Here is a 13,268-nt window from a genome sequence, read left to right on the forward strand (position 1 = left end):
TTAGTAACATAATAATCACTTATAAAGAGTGTAAAATATATGAATATAAATGTACTATTATTGGTAAAGACCAGGAATCCTATTGAAACAATTTTTCTTTTTGCAAAAAAATCAATGATGCTACTGGACAAGGCAATTAGAAAATAAGTAATAAATGTACAAATAAAACATATTTATAGATAAAAAAATAAATAAAGAAGCTATAGCGTGTTAAATCAACCAATTAACAGCTACGCCTAAATTATAGCGGGGGACTGATAAGGAACCCTTATCGTTGGTGATCGGTGATCAAAGACAGGGTTGCCATAGTGGGAGCTTTGCCCGTCGAGTAAGCAAGGGTTTCCGTCGCAGACGTTGGGTCCGTCGAGTAGAATGATAAATGCGATTAGAAGAAGAACAATAAAGACAATAATAAAATATATTTGTATTTCTTGGTTCATTTGAAAAGAATAACAATGTCTCCTAAGAATAAATATCCTAAGAATATATGTGAAAGATATGGTAAATCAATAATAGACTAAACCAAAGGGAGATATGCTCGTATCAACTCCTCACTGTTGAAATCCACTTTGTGCTCAAGGTGAGAAGCTGATAGGATATTAATTACTCCCTCAGCCTCATAAAAATATGTGTAATTTTCATTTTCATCAGTCCCATAAAAATATAGACATTTCCATTTATGGAAAGTTGTCATCAACTCATTACCCTTATATATCATTATATCATTATGACTCACCATTACAACTCATTAAACATATAATGTATGCCTCACTATCACTAAAACTACTTTAACTACCATTCTCATCCTCTCTCTTACTTTATCTATTGTACATTAATTCTCGTGTCATTTCATATGCCCATATTTTTATTGGACGGAGGGAGTATTAATTTATAAATTAATACTATTACTTATCAGAGAAGTTATTTGAGAAGAGCATAAAGAAAGGAAAAATTGTAAATTTGAGAGAGAGGTTGAGAGATGTCTGTTTTCTCCGGAAGGAAGAAACTGTAAAGAGAGAATGATAAATATTTTATTTAATTTATTCTTCTTATTGATAATAAAAGACTCCACACATATTTATTTATAATATGTGTGGTACAAAAGGATTTCCTTTAAACTAGGAAAACATATAGATTCCTAAGCAGAACAAATCAAATTCTAACTACTATAGAATGTAAATCAAATCATAACAATTAAACAATAAATCACAAAATAAACTAAATAATTATATGGAGAGATTGTTAACTTACTTCCAGAATAAAGTAAAAGTCTAGGTCTATATCAGAACCATGAAGTAATGAACAGAGTCAATGATAACAGAGGCTTTGAGGTTTCCCCTCCTAGATAAAATGTGATTAGAGGTAAGAATTCGTTCCAAATAAAACACTTTGAGAACAGATGACTCCTAGCATGCTTGAATAACTCCTTTGCATATCTCCTAGGCAAGTTATCGTTTGCCATAGTGGTGTCGAGATCTTCCAAGGGAACTTGCCCAATGACATCTTTGTCTAGCCCTAGTAACAAACGTTTTCGTTCAACTACCATGTATTTGGAGAAATTCTACATCGAGAGAAGCTCCTTCTTGTAGGATGATCTTTCTTAACAAAATCTTCCTATTGAGGTGAATGATTAATGAATTCTTTCAAATGTTACACAGTTGAGCTTGATGTATAATCTTAGAGCACTTTATTTATTTCTTTTACAAGCTAAAGGGGGAAAACTGAAATAAGGTGAAGGTAATTGGCATAAATCACATAAAAAGAGATAGAAAGAAAACAACCAAAGTATATACATGAGGTTTGTTGATGTTAGGAATCCAAATATCAAATATTGAGTGTTTAAAAGTAATATGAAATCTAGTTGATATTACCTGCATTTAAGCTCAAGAAATATAGTTGATATTGCCTATATTTCAGCTTCATATCTTTATGGATACTAACACAGTAACCATGACATAGAACCAATCTCTAGCAACATCAAACAAGTTGAAGAACACAATTCTCCAGGATTTCTTCAGTATGAATTAATTTATGAACCAATAACTCCACAAAAATCCAAAAATAAAACCAAAAGCGATTGATATGCCAACTTCTTTCATAAATGAGAAGTTGCTGCCACCTTTCTCATTCATGTTATCCACCTGATTAGTGGAGGATTGCCTCAAGCTATTTTCAGGGCACATAGGCAGAAGGTTCCCACAGAGTCAATCATTCCCGTCATAAGCCGATGCATTGAAGCTCTGAAGTTGAGTACACGTCGCAATTTTTCCGGACAACTTGTTGCTCGACAAATGAAGAACCCCGAGAGTATTTATTTTTGTCAAACTTACGGGTGTGTTTCCCATAAGTTGGTTATAAGATAGATCAATAGAATCTAATTTCTCAATTTTAACTATATCTGGAATTATATATCCTGTCAAACTATTTCTTGAAAGATTCAAGGAATTCAAATGGCTCATACTTGACAATGATTTGGGAATACTTCCGGTCAATCTATTACTCCCTCCGTTCCATAGTAATGGATACGTTTCTTTTCGGCACAGAGATTAAGAAAATGAAAAAAGGTAGAGAGATGAAGAGAGAAAAAAGTAAGAGAGAGTAAAGTAGGTAGGGATGTCAATCGGGCCGGTCCATCGGGTTTCGGGCCGGCCCTACTCGGGTTACGGGTTAATCGGAGTGGGCTAATCGGGTTGTGATTTTTTTCGGGTTATAAAAGTTCAATCCTAACCCTAAAAGCTCGAGTTTCGGGCTAGCCCAACGGGCTAATCGGGTTACTACCGATAAGATTAACATGCGATCAAACCAATAAATAATGATAAAAATTAGTTATATTCATTAAGTGTAAAATATTTAATTATGATAAATTTGAGATATATGCTCAAACTCAATCATAAACATGATCAAATACTAATTTATGAGATATTTCGTGAAATTTTAATTCATATTTTAAGAATTTAAATATTTTTAAAAGTGAATTTGAAGTTTTTAATTATTTATTAACTATTATATTAACAAAAATTCAATATATAATTTTTATATTTTTAATACTAAATTGAAAGTAATTTTTTTAGGTATCTTTGCTCTAAAATTAATCAATGAAGTGTCGAATTAGAAGTAAAAAAAATAGAATAATATAAACGTTATCGGGTTTTCGGGCCAGCCCATCGGGTTTTCGGGTCTGGCCCTAACGGGTCGCGGGTTAATCGGGTGCGGGCTAATCAGGTTTTAATTTTATCGGGCTAGAAATTTCCAGCCCTAACCCTACAAATTTGACGGGCTATTCGAGCCAGCCCACGGGTTGCGGGCTACATTGACATCCCTAAAAGTAGGTGTGGAAAAATGTGTTGACTTTTACTAAAAAGGAAAATGACTCTATTACTATGCAACGTACCAAAATGACAATATGACTCTAAAAATAACTCTATTATTATAGAACAGAGGGAGTACTTGAAATCAACGAGTTTGAGAAGCCTGAGATTTTCCTTGTATTCTGGTTCCTGACTTGAAGAGCTGCTTTAGAAGCTAATGATGGTGAGCAAAAGCGTTTTCTCAAAAATAATGTAGAAAACCCTCGGTCCAGGAAATCCGCTCGACACTGGGTCTAGGAACTCAGAGAACCTTGAGCTACCTGTCGTTAGGCACACATTCACTACCTTAACTCCCTCTTCAAAACCCTCAACCCGCTTTTATTAAGAAAACTAGTACGTGTAAGTAGGGATCGAATCCACAGAGATGAATGCGCAAGTAAACATGTTCAAAGACTCGGGAACTATTTTTTTGTTGGCTGCTGCCACGCAATTTTGGGGTTGAGCTTTAATTGCTAGACTTGATAATTGAAATATGCTACTCTAACAGCTAGATCTAGGCAGAAACATAAAAACATGCATATTAAACGAAAGAGAGCGAGACAATTACTAGATCGAACGAACAATTTCCTGAATTAACCTAGACCTGGGAAAGCAACTAAATGTGGGGACCATTTTCTGAAAAGGTAGAGTACGATTGAAAAGCTGCAAAATAACTAACTAAAGTACTAACTAACAGCGACATCATCTTCTCCAACATTTATCATGAAACAACCAGTTAAAAACAGAGCAAGAACGAAGATCAAAGCAAAGTAGATGGAATTAAACCGACAGAAATGAAGAACAGTTAAAACTAAAGCAGATCTACGGCTACTAGACGAGGTAAAACGAGAATACAGAACTTAAACAATCGAATGAAACAAAAACAAGCAGATCCAACCACAGAACGCTTAATCCACTCCGGATCTAAGCCATCCAAAACAACCAAACATCATTTCCACCTCCGATCCTCACTAGTCTACGTAGATCCAACCGATCGACAACAGATTTCTTACAAACCAACTCCAAACTCAGATCAACCAACAATAATCAGTAAATCAAACCCAAAACAACACGATAAGATAAACGAAACATAAACAAACATATTCATTGCAAAATACGAAATGTCGAACGATAGAAACAACACCAAAGCTGAGCCTCGAACATCGAGGGCTCGGCGAGTACCAAAAGTAGACAGAAAAATAAAGACAATTGTTTCTTCGCCTCCGTAGAGACGGTGTTGCACCCAAACTTCCGATGAAACGAGAACCCCCCTACGATTTTCCCCAAGTGTGTGAGTGTGTAGAAAAAGCAGGAAACTAAGCTAGGAGCTGAAAGGTGATGATCCATGTTGATTGCGTGCTCCCTTTTTATAATGGATAGAGCTTCCAGACTGTTCTTGCAATGCCCATTTTGCCCTTCGATTCAATGCTCTTTTGTCTAGCTCTCTTCCTTGTTCAGCTTATTTCCCTTGCCGGCTTCCTCCACCAGGTGATCTCTGTCTTCTTCCTGGGGTTGGCAATTTTCTCTACACACCTGGCTCAAAAAGGTTTGTTAGACCCGGGAAATCACAGAATTTATCCCTTAACCAATGCATGAAATTAGCCTTATCAAACTGCTCACACTTAAAACATACTTGTCCTCAAGTATAAAGACAAGAAAAGAGAAATAAGGCGAATTTCAATGCATGGTTATTCCCTGACCAAAGAGAACTACTAGACTTAGATACTAACATGAAAGAAAGAAAAAACAATAACACTTAATAAAACACATAGGCATGAATTAGTTCAGATTTTTGGGCAGCTGTCCCCACAAGTTTAAGGTCAATCCAATAGTCTACACTCTCCATATCCTCCCCTTCCCTTCTTCCACCTAATCGGTTTGTCAGTTCGTCCAGATAGCCATTAGCCTGCTAATTGTTAGATTCGCTCGATCACTCATTCCTCACCAGGGATGTTAGGATCGATCTCTCATAGTTAGTTCTTGCTACTGATGCTTCGGGTTATGAAAATTTTCTCCTTCTATCCTCCTTTCCTAATTTTTTCTCCTGGACTTCGTCCAGCTTATTCCTCTAGATTTTTTTTCTCTCCCTCTCTCTCTCTTTATTTTATTTTATTTTATTTTCCTCCTCTGGACTTTGTCCAGCTTATATCTCCGGGTTCGAAATTTTTCTCTTTTTTCCCTTTTCTTTTCTTAATAACTCCTTTCTAAATTATATCCCTAAGCATCAAGTAGCAACCCCTTTTATTATGTTAGCACTCAATGTTAAGGCTTCTAACTCACATTAATAGTGAGGCTTCACAATTAGGTCAGCTAAGACACCTTCTATCGTTCTTGCCTCCTCCAAACCGATTTTAGCTTATTAAGGAAAGAGGCCTCAAAGTTGTAGTGCATCCTATTTTCAATTACTCTCCCTAAGGGAATCTTGCCTTATTATCCTTGTTAATTCATGCTTAAATACATAACCTAAAAAAAAAAACTAGAACTCCTAGACCTAAGAACTTCCTTCACATGCGGAGCACATACTGCACTAACTGTCCCACCGCTTTCCACTTCACTCCAGCTTGTTCTCAAGCTATCCTAGTGAAGGGGGGAAATGAGGGAGTTGGTGCACACAATCAAAATAAAAAACATAAAACTTCTCACACTTAGACCGATAAACGGGCTAAGTGGGAGAGAAAAAAAACAAAGACATAAACAGGAACAAGCATGCTGAATATATACACAAACTTCTCACACTTAGACCAAGAATTGGGCTAAGTGGGAGATGAACACCTAATCACAAGAAAAACATGCTGAAGAAACATATAAACTTCTCACACTTAGACCAAAGATTGGGCTAAGTGGGAGAACACACAGGAAAACAGTTAAACATGCTCAACACAAACATCATGGATACACATATAAAATGACTGAAAAATAAAGTTTACTTGGTCAACGGAGGGATTCAATTCTGGGTCCGGCTCCCTTGGGAGCCAGACTTGGATGGTATGCTGGGGCGGTTCACTTTCACTTTCTTCTTTGCCGATGATGCTGGCGCTTCCTCTTCAGTAATAACGGGGGGTCTAGACAGGGGTTTCTTCACAGGGACAGACGTCAAGGCTGGAGACACATGCGAGGCTACCGAAGACTTGAAGGGGGAGTGGAAGCTGCTGTTGGGAGGAACTTCCCGGACCGGGCTGCCGCTTCTCCTTGATTTGGGGAAACATCTCTCCCAACCATACTGCCATTCTCTGCATAAGCTTGACCGCCTCGGTCATCCTCTCATTCTGGGCAGATGAGCATCCAACCAGGGTGTTCAAACTCCCCTTGATCTCCTGTAGCACCTTCTTGACTTCCCAATATCTCCTCTCACCTCAGCCACCTCCTTCCGTAGTTCGGTCACATCCACATTCACCATGCTTCCACCAGCTCTGGTTCACGCTTCACCTTGTCTACGTTGGCCCCTATGTTGTAGAAGCACAACTCCTTCCCTTCCATGTGTAAGAGCCCTTTATTGAAAAAGTACTCCATGTTGAATAATTCTGGGGGCTCACACATTGTAACACTCGGCTCTGCCTTCCCAATCTTCATGTCGAAGTTGCGCTCTATGTAGGCGCCGAGAAGGTGGCAAGTGTACATGTGGCGGGAAGGGTTGGCAGTCATCTGATGGAAGGCCTGGGCTAACCAATATCCAAGGTGAACCTTGATGCGTTTAGACAAGCACCAAGTAAAGTAGAGCTCGGAGGTGGTGATGTTGGAGCTGGCCGTGCCCATCAGATTGTACCCGATGAATTCTTGGGCGAAACACAGAAGATGGTCGGTGAGGTGGATCCCTTTTGATATGCTGGTTTTAAAAATTCCGCTCCTAGCGTATGTCAAGTCTTCCCAGGCAGTTTGTGGTGAGAATCCGGGTGTGTCCTTTGGTGGGCCGTATACTCTGTCGTCCCAAATGCCCTCATCATCCTTGGCACTGGTAAATAGCCTCATCCTCAAAGACCACTCCCTCACACTCATGTTATGATCGATGGTGAACAGACGGAAAAAGATGGAGTTTTCATCTGGATCGGTAGTAGCCTTGAACCTGAAAGTGGAGAAAAATTCTCGGGCCGCTTCTACTGGCACATCCTGTTCACTATGGTTCAGGAGCCAGTCAAAGCCTATTCCCTTGATGTGGCCAGTTTCCCAACTGCGCTTTGATCCTTGTACGTCTGTGTCCTCTTCGAGTCATTGAACTTAGACATAGCTCCTAGGAGCTTCTTCGTGATCCAGACTTCTTCTCGCTCGAAGTTTGGGACCTCCTCTGATGGGGTTTGGAGCCCCTTGCACAGCGGAAGACTTGTACAAAACAAATAAATCAGATAATGATCTATTTGACCGATTATGCGATTAATCAATTCACATGTTAAATAGATAATTGCATGCTAGAACGCAAATAATTCATGCTTAAAAAATATAAAACCTAAACATGAATACTACGGTTTAGAGTTACCGATTTGATTCTCCAAAGAATCGTCGATTGCTCGCGCCTTCTCCACGTGATGATCTTCGATACTAAACCACGGATCTTCTCTCTGGGTCCCGAACTGTATCTCGATATCAGGGTGGGCTGATCTTATCAAAATACTAGGACTCGAATAAAGAAGACAGAAGAAATCCTTTTGAGAATAGGTGAAGAATTCGAAATTCTCCACAGCTGGAGATTTTTGAAATTTTCGAAAATTTTATGAAATAAAATTGTGTTAATTCTGTCTCCTTTATTCTCCTATTTATATTAAGTTCCTTTTGGGCCCAGACACGGATTTATGGAAGGTTTTGGATATGGGCTCATCCAATTTACTTTTTACTAATTAAATTGAACCCACAATTTAATATAAGTTATAATTGGAATATTACGAGCAGCCACTACAGAAGTAATATTGAACTCTCCCTATCCGAATCCGAAATTACAAGTAATCCGGGTTTCCGTTATTTATTACTTATTTCCCGCGCTTAAGATATAAATTTCCATTAATGAATTAATGTCTGCTATGACCTTAATTAATTAATATCTTATTAATTCCAAGAGTGGACTTAGCAAGAAACATTTATTTATTATTCATAGAGTAATAAAACTTCAAACGGCCAGTTTTCTGAATAACAAAACCTTGTTCGAGCTCCTCTTGAGGACATTATCAAACGAGACTCACCTCGTGCACGTTTCAACATAATAGCAATCCTAGCACCGCTAGATATTAATCACCACTACCCAATATATTAGGATTATTGGGTTGCGAAAAACCCGCACCATTTGATAAGTCAAAGTAGTGCATAATCAATACCGTATGCTCAATGCTAACATATGTATATTAAGAAATAGTATTTTATCAAGACCTAGTCTTTCAGTAGATAGCATAAAGACACGTCTTGCTGTTAGATCCGTTCAGTGCTATACCACACCAATGTCATCTTATTTCAGTAAGGCTTAGAAATATGCGGACTGACATTGCAATCTTTCACGATAGGTAGCCAAAGCCTATCTCAGTTGTGAAATTCTTCTTTTTCTTTTGCAAAGCATTGCATAGATCTGACCGTGTTACCTTAAAGTGGACGACGCCCACAACCGGTCTACTAAGCAAAAGACTTAGACTTTGTTTACTTCTTATGCATTTAAATGTTTGTAAAACATCTTATAAATGCACAAGCAAACACAATGTAATAATAATAGTGATTCTATTCGTGCGAGACTGCTCGAATAATATTGAATCGGGTTAAAAGTGGATTGTAGAGTTTTACGTATACAAGCAAGATTCTATTCGCGCGAAACTTGCTCGAAACATGCTTTTCAGTATACCAAACCTAACAATCTCCCACTTATACTCAAAACATGCTTTCGAGTATACCCACTGCCAAAAACTCTCCCACTTATACACAAAGCAGGTATTGATACTAGATATATCAAACTACCATTCATTTCACAAGGTGAAAGAAAAATCTGCTTGGTTGTTCTCTGATTATATCCTTTTCACCAAAATGTCTTTGCTGCATACTTGATCTTTAATTAATTTCATCCCCATATGTGATTGCTTAGCTTAATAAACTCGTGTGTCCCTTGAGATAGCCTTCACTAGAGTAATAAAAATACTCATAGGCATATTCAAACTTACGATTAAAGCTATTAGGAAGATATTCCTAAATTAAACACATATTCAGAGGATGACTTACTCGATCACTGATTAGTCATAAAACTAAGATAGTGTAACCCCAAGGACATTACATGAATGACCGGTAAACTAGAATATAGTTACTAGTCTTTCTCAAGCACTAGGGTATATTCATTACCTCAATCAAAATCCTTTGCCATGGTTAATATGATATATACTTGCTATGTGAAAGGTTTATTTTGTGCTATGGCTGTTCAAATAAGAAAATAGCAGGTTCCCTAGATCCAGCAAGTCCACCAGATCACTCGGTCTAGGAACTCGTGGGTCGCGAGGAATCCCGGTCGTCGGACACACAGAGCACTTTTTCTTTAAAAAAAAACCCTCAACCACTTTACTAAACCTAGTATAGGGAAGTAGGGATCGATCCCACAGAGAAGGATGCGTAATACTCATGTTCAAGGATTTGGGAGTGTTTTTGGTGTTGGCTGCTGCCACGCATTTTCTTGGGTTGAGGAAAATCAAAATTAACTTGACTTGGGAACCATTAAAAATTCTTAAACTAACAGCTAGACCTAGGAAATAAATCTACGGTGGGGACCATGTCTAAAAAAAAAGCAAGGTACGACTGAAAAGTTGGCAGAATAACTAACTCTCGTACTAACTGACAGTGACATCGTTTTCTACAACCAAATTTGCGTAAAACTTCTTAAGAAAAACAGCATGAGCAAAACAAAAACAGAGCTACTGACTTGAAATCAAATTTATGCATAATAAACGAAGAACTTAGCAGATCTGCATACCCTAGACGAAGTGAAATAGAAACCAAGAAGAAACAAAACAAATCTATCGAACTACTGTCTTTCCACACGCCAAATCCAACCTCAGACGCTAAATCCACTCCGGATCCAAGCGTCCGACATGAACTCCAAACAGAAGAAACTCTCCATCACGTCAGATTTTAAAAGTTAGAACTCCAAATACTCAAACAACCACAGATCTGTCACCAAATTCCACATCAAACACCTCAACATCAAAATAAACAGAGATCGACATAGCAATTGAAGGAATAAACTAACAACAGAGAGATCTATGCAGAATGACTTGAAATTAAACAGCTAAACACAAATCCACGAACGATAAAACAATTAAACATCATCAACATCAAGGTCGACTCCCAAAAGTGAAGTTCGACGGTGAAAACTAGCAAAAACAACTGAAATTAAAGGTAATTGTATCTTCGCCCTCACTAGGACGGTGTTGCCAAACACGAAATCTTCTAGAAAGTACCCTCCCGATCACGATTACCCCAGATCCATTCCCAAGTGTGTGTGTAAAGTGTGTGAGCTAAGAAGAGTGAAAAACTATCTATCCTTTCGTTGCATGCTCTTCTCTATATATAGGCGTTCGGGTGGGCCCAGCGAGGTATAAATAATGACTTTGTTGCCCTCAGCTGTAGACTCCTCTGTCACGCCAATTTTCCTTGTAAATCCTGCTCATTTCGTTCCTTTCTCTCGCTAGACCATCTCCTTCATTACTTCCTTGATCTAGCGATTTTCTTCACACACCTGGCTTAGGAAACGTGTTAGACCCAGCAAATTATAACATTTTTCGCACATTACCGACGCATGAAATTAGCCTTATCAAACTGCTCACACGTAAACCATACTTGTCCTCAAGTATAAAGACAAGAAAAGAAAAAGATTAAGGCAAATTTCAAGCGAGGTTATCTCTTGACCGACTCCTAGACCTAGACACAAGAAAAACTAAGAAAATATAAGAAAATCATACAAACACGCAAACACATATACATGAGCTAGTTTCAATTTTAGGCATCTGTCCCCACAAGATTAAGGTCATTCCAATAGTTTGCACTCCTCCAAATAGGCCCTTTCCCTTCCTTTACCTAGCCAATCTGTCAGCTTGTCAAGATAGCTTTCTACTTACCCAATTGTTAGGTTCACTCGATCACTCATTCTTCACCAGGGATGTTAGGATCGATTCTCTCTTAAGTTAATGCTACACCACTGAAGCGTTGGGTTATGAGAGTTTCTCCTTCCTGGGTTAGGCTATTATCATTCCTGTTTTTAGACCATTTCCCCCCCCTGGACTTCGTCCAGCTTATTCCTCCTCTTTTTCCTTTTTTTCTCTCTTCTTTTTTTTTTTTTTTTTTTTTCTTTGGACTTTGTCCAGCTTATTCCTCCATTTTTCCTTTCTTCTGGACATCGTCCAGCTTATACCTTCATAACCCAATTAAACATGTGTTAGCTCAAAGTTATCTGAGGTTTATAACTCACTATATAGTAGGGCTTCACAACTAAGTAAGTAGAGGCATTCTCCGTCGTTCTCGCTTCATTCAAATTAACTAGGCTTATTTAAGGAAAAAGCTTCTAAGTTGAAATGCCTCCTATCTTCAATTACTTTCACTAAGGGAATCATGCCGTATTATATCCACTGGCTCATGTGACAACACTTAAGACTAACAGACTCTTAATATGCAACACGGGTAATGCATTGACTCCTCTCCCCTTCCCACTTCACTCAAGCTTGTCCCTAAGCCATCGTCGTGAAGGGGGGAACAGAGAGATCAATGCAAAACAAAATAATAAAACTTCTCACACTTAGACCAAGCAATGGGCTAAGTGGGAGAAGAAACACAGAAAACATAGGAAAACAAACATAACAACAGAAAACACAAACTTCTCACACTTAGACCACACAGTGGGCTAAGTGGGAGAAGATATAACAAAAGTTAAACACATATATAACAGGTAAATAAAAATAATAAAAAAAAAACGAAAAGAACGACAAATAAAAGTTACTTGGTCAGGAGATGGAATTCCGGGTCGGGTCACTTTCACTTTCTTCTTAGCTGGCTGCTCCAGCTCTCCTTCCTCCTGTGTTGTTTGTTCAGGTACTGGCTTTCTCACGATAGACTTTGATTTTGGTGGGGCTGGAACTTGCACGGGAATGGTCGGGGAGATCAACTGGAGCGACTGCTGTGGTCGCTTGACGGAGGGACTGCTCTGTGTGGGCTGCCTGACTTCACTGCTGGACCCAGGAGTTGTCCTCGACTGGGTCAAGGGGAGCGTCTACTGCATCCACTTCAACATTTTCATTGAAAGCTCCACCGCTTCCGTCATCCTATCATTCTGTTTGGCACACTTCACCGCCAAATCAACAATATTTCCCCTCAGGGTCTGTACTTCCTCCCGATTTCCCATCAATTCCTTCCTTATCCCAACGAGCTCCTTTATCATATCTTTCCTCATCATCTGCATCTCCTTTTTAACGTCCTGGACTTCCTTGCGCAGCTCCTCAACCTCTTCACTCGGCATGGCTTCTTCGGCTTCCTCCGGCTCTGCCTTCACCTTGTCTCCCAATGAATAGAAGAGAGTTTTGGTGCCTTGAGTCTGCAGCAACCCCTTGTTGAAGAAATAATCAACACTAAACACCTCTGGGGGGTCGCACATGACTACTAGCGGAGCGGCCTTGGCAATTCTCATTTCTATATTTCTCTGGAGGTAAGCGCCGATGAGGTGGCAGGTGTACATATGACGCCCCGGGTTGCTCGTCATCTGGTGGCACGCCTGCGCCATCCAATATCCGAGGTGCACCTTAACACCCTTCGCCATGCACCATGTGAAGTAGAGATCGGTAGTAGTGAGAGCTGAATTCGTACTGCCCATCAAATTGTAGCTGAGAAATGTTTGAGCAAAACGGAGGATCCGGTCTTCGATGTAGGAAGCTTTGGAGTAGCTGGATTTAAACGCCCCTGATTTAGAGTGCTTGACCAGTTCCCATG

The 13,268-nt window shown here is 39.0% G+C and overlaps 1 pseudogene; it reads right to left on the reverse strand.

The window, feature by feature from the left end:
* Window positions 1-6,737: 6,737 nt before the first annotated feature.
* LOC148934190 (uncharacterized) overlaps window positions 6,738-13,268 on the reverse strand; it is a 43,219-nt pseudogene continuing 36,688 nt past the window's right edge.

The sequence above is a fragment of the Salvia hispanica genome, chromosome 1, assembly GCF_029641045.1.
Source record: "Salvia hispanica isolate PSC_SH4W2 chromosome 1, Shi_PSC_v1, whole genome shotgun sequence".
Lineage (NCBI taxonomy): Eukaryota > Viridiplantae > Streptophyta > Magnoliopsida > Lamiales > Lamiaceae > Salvia > Salvia hispanica.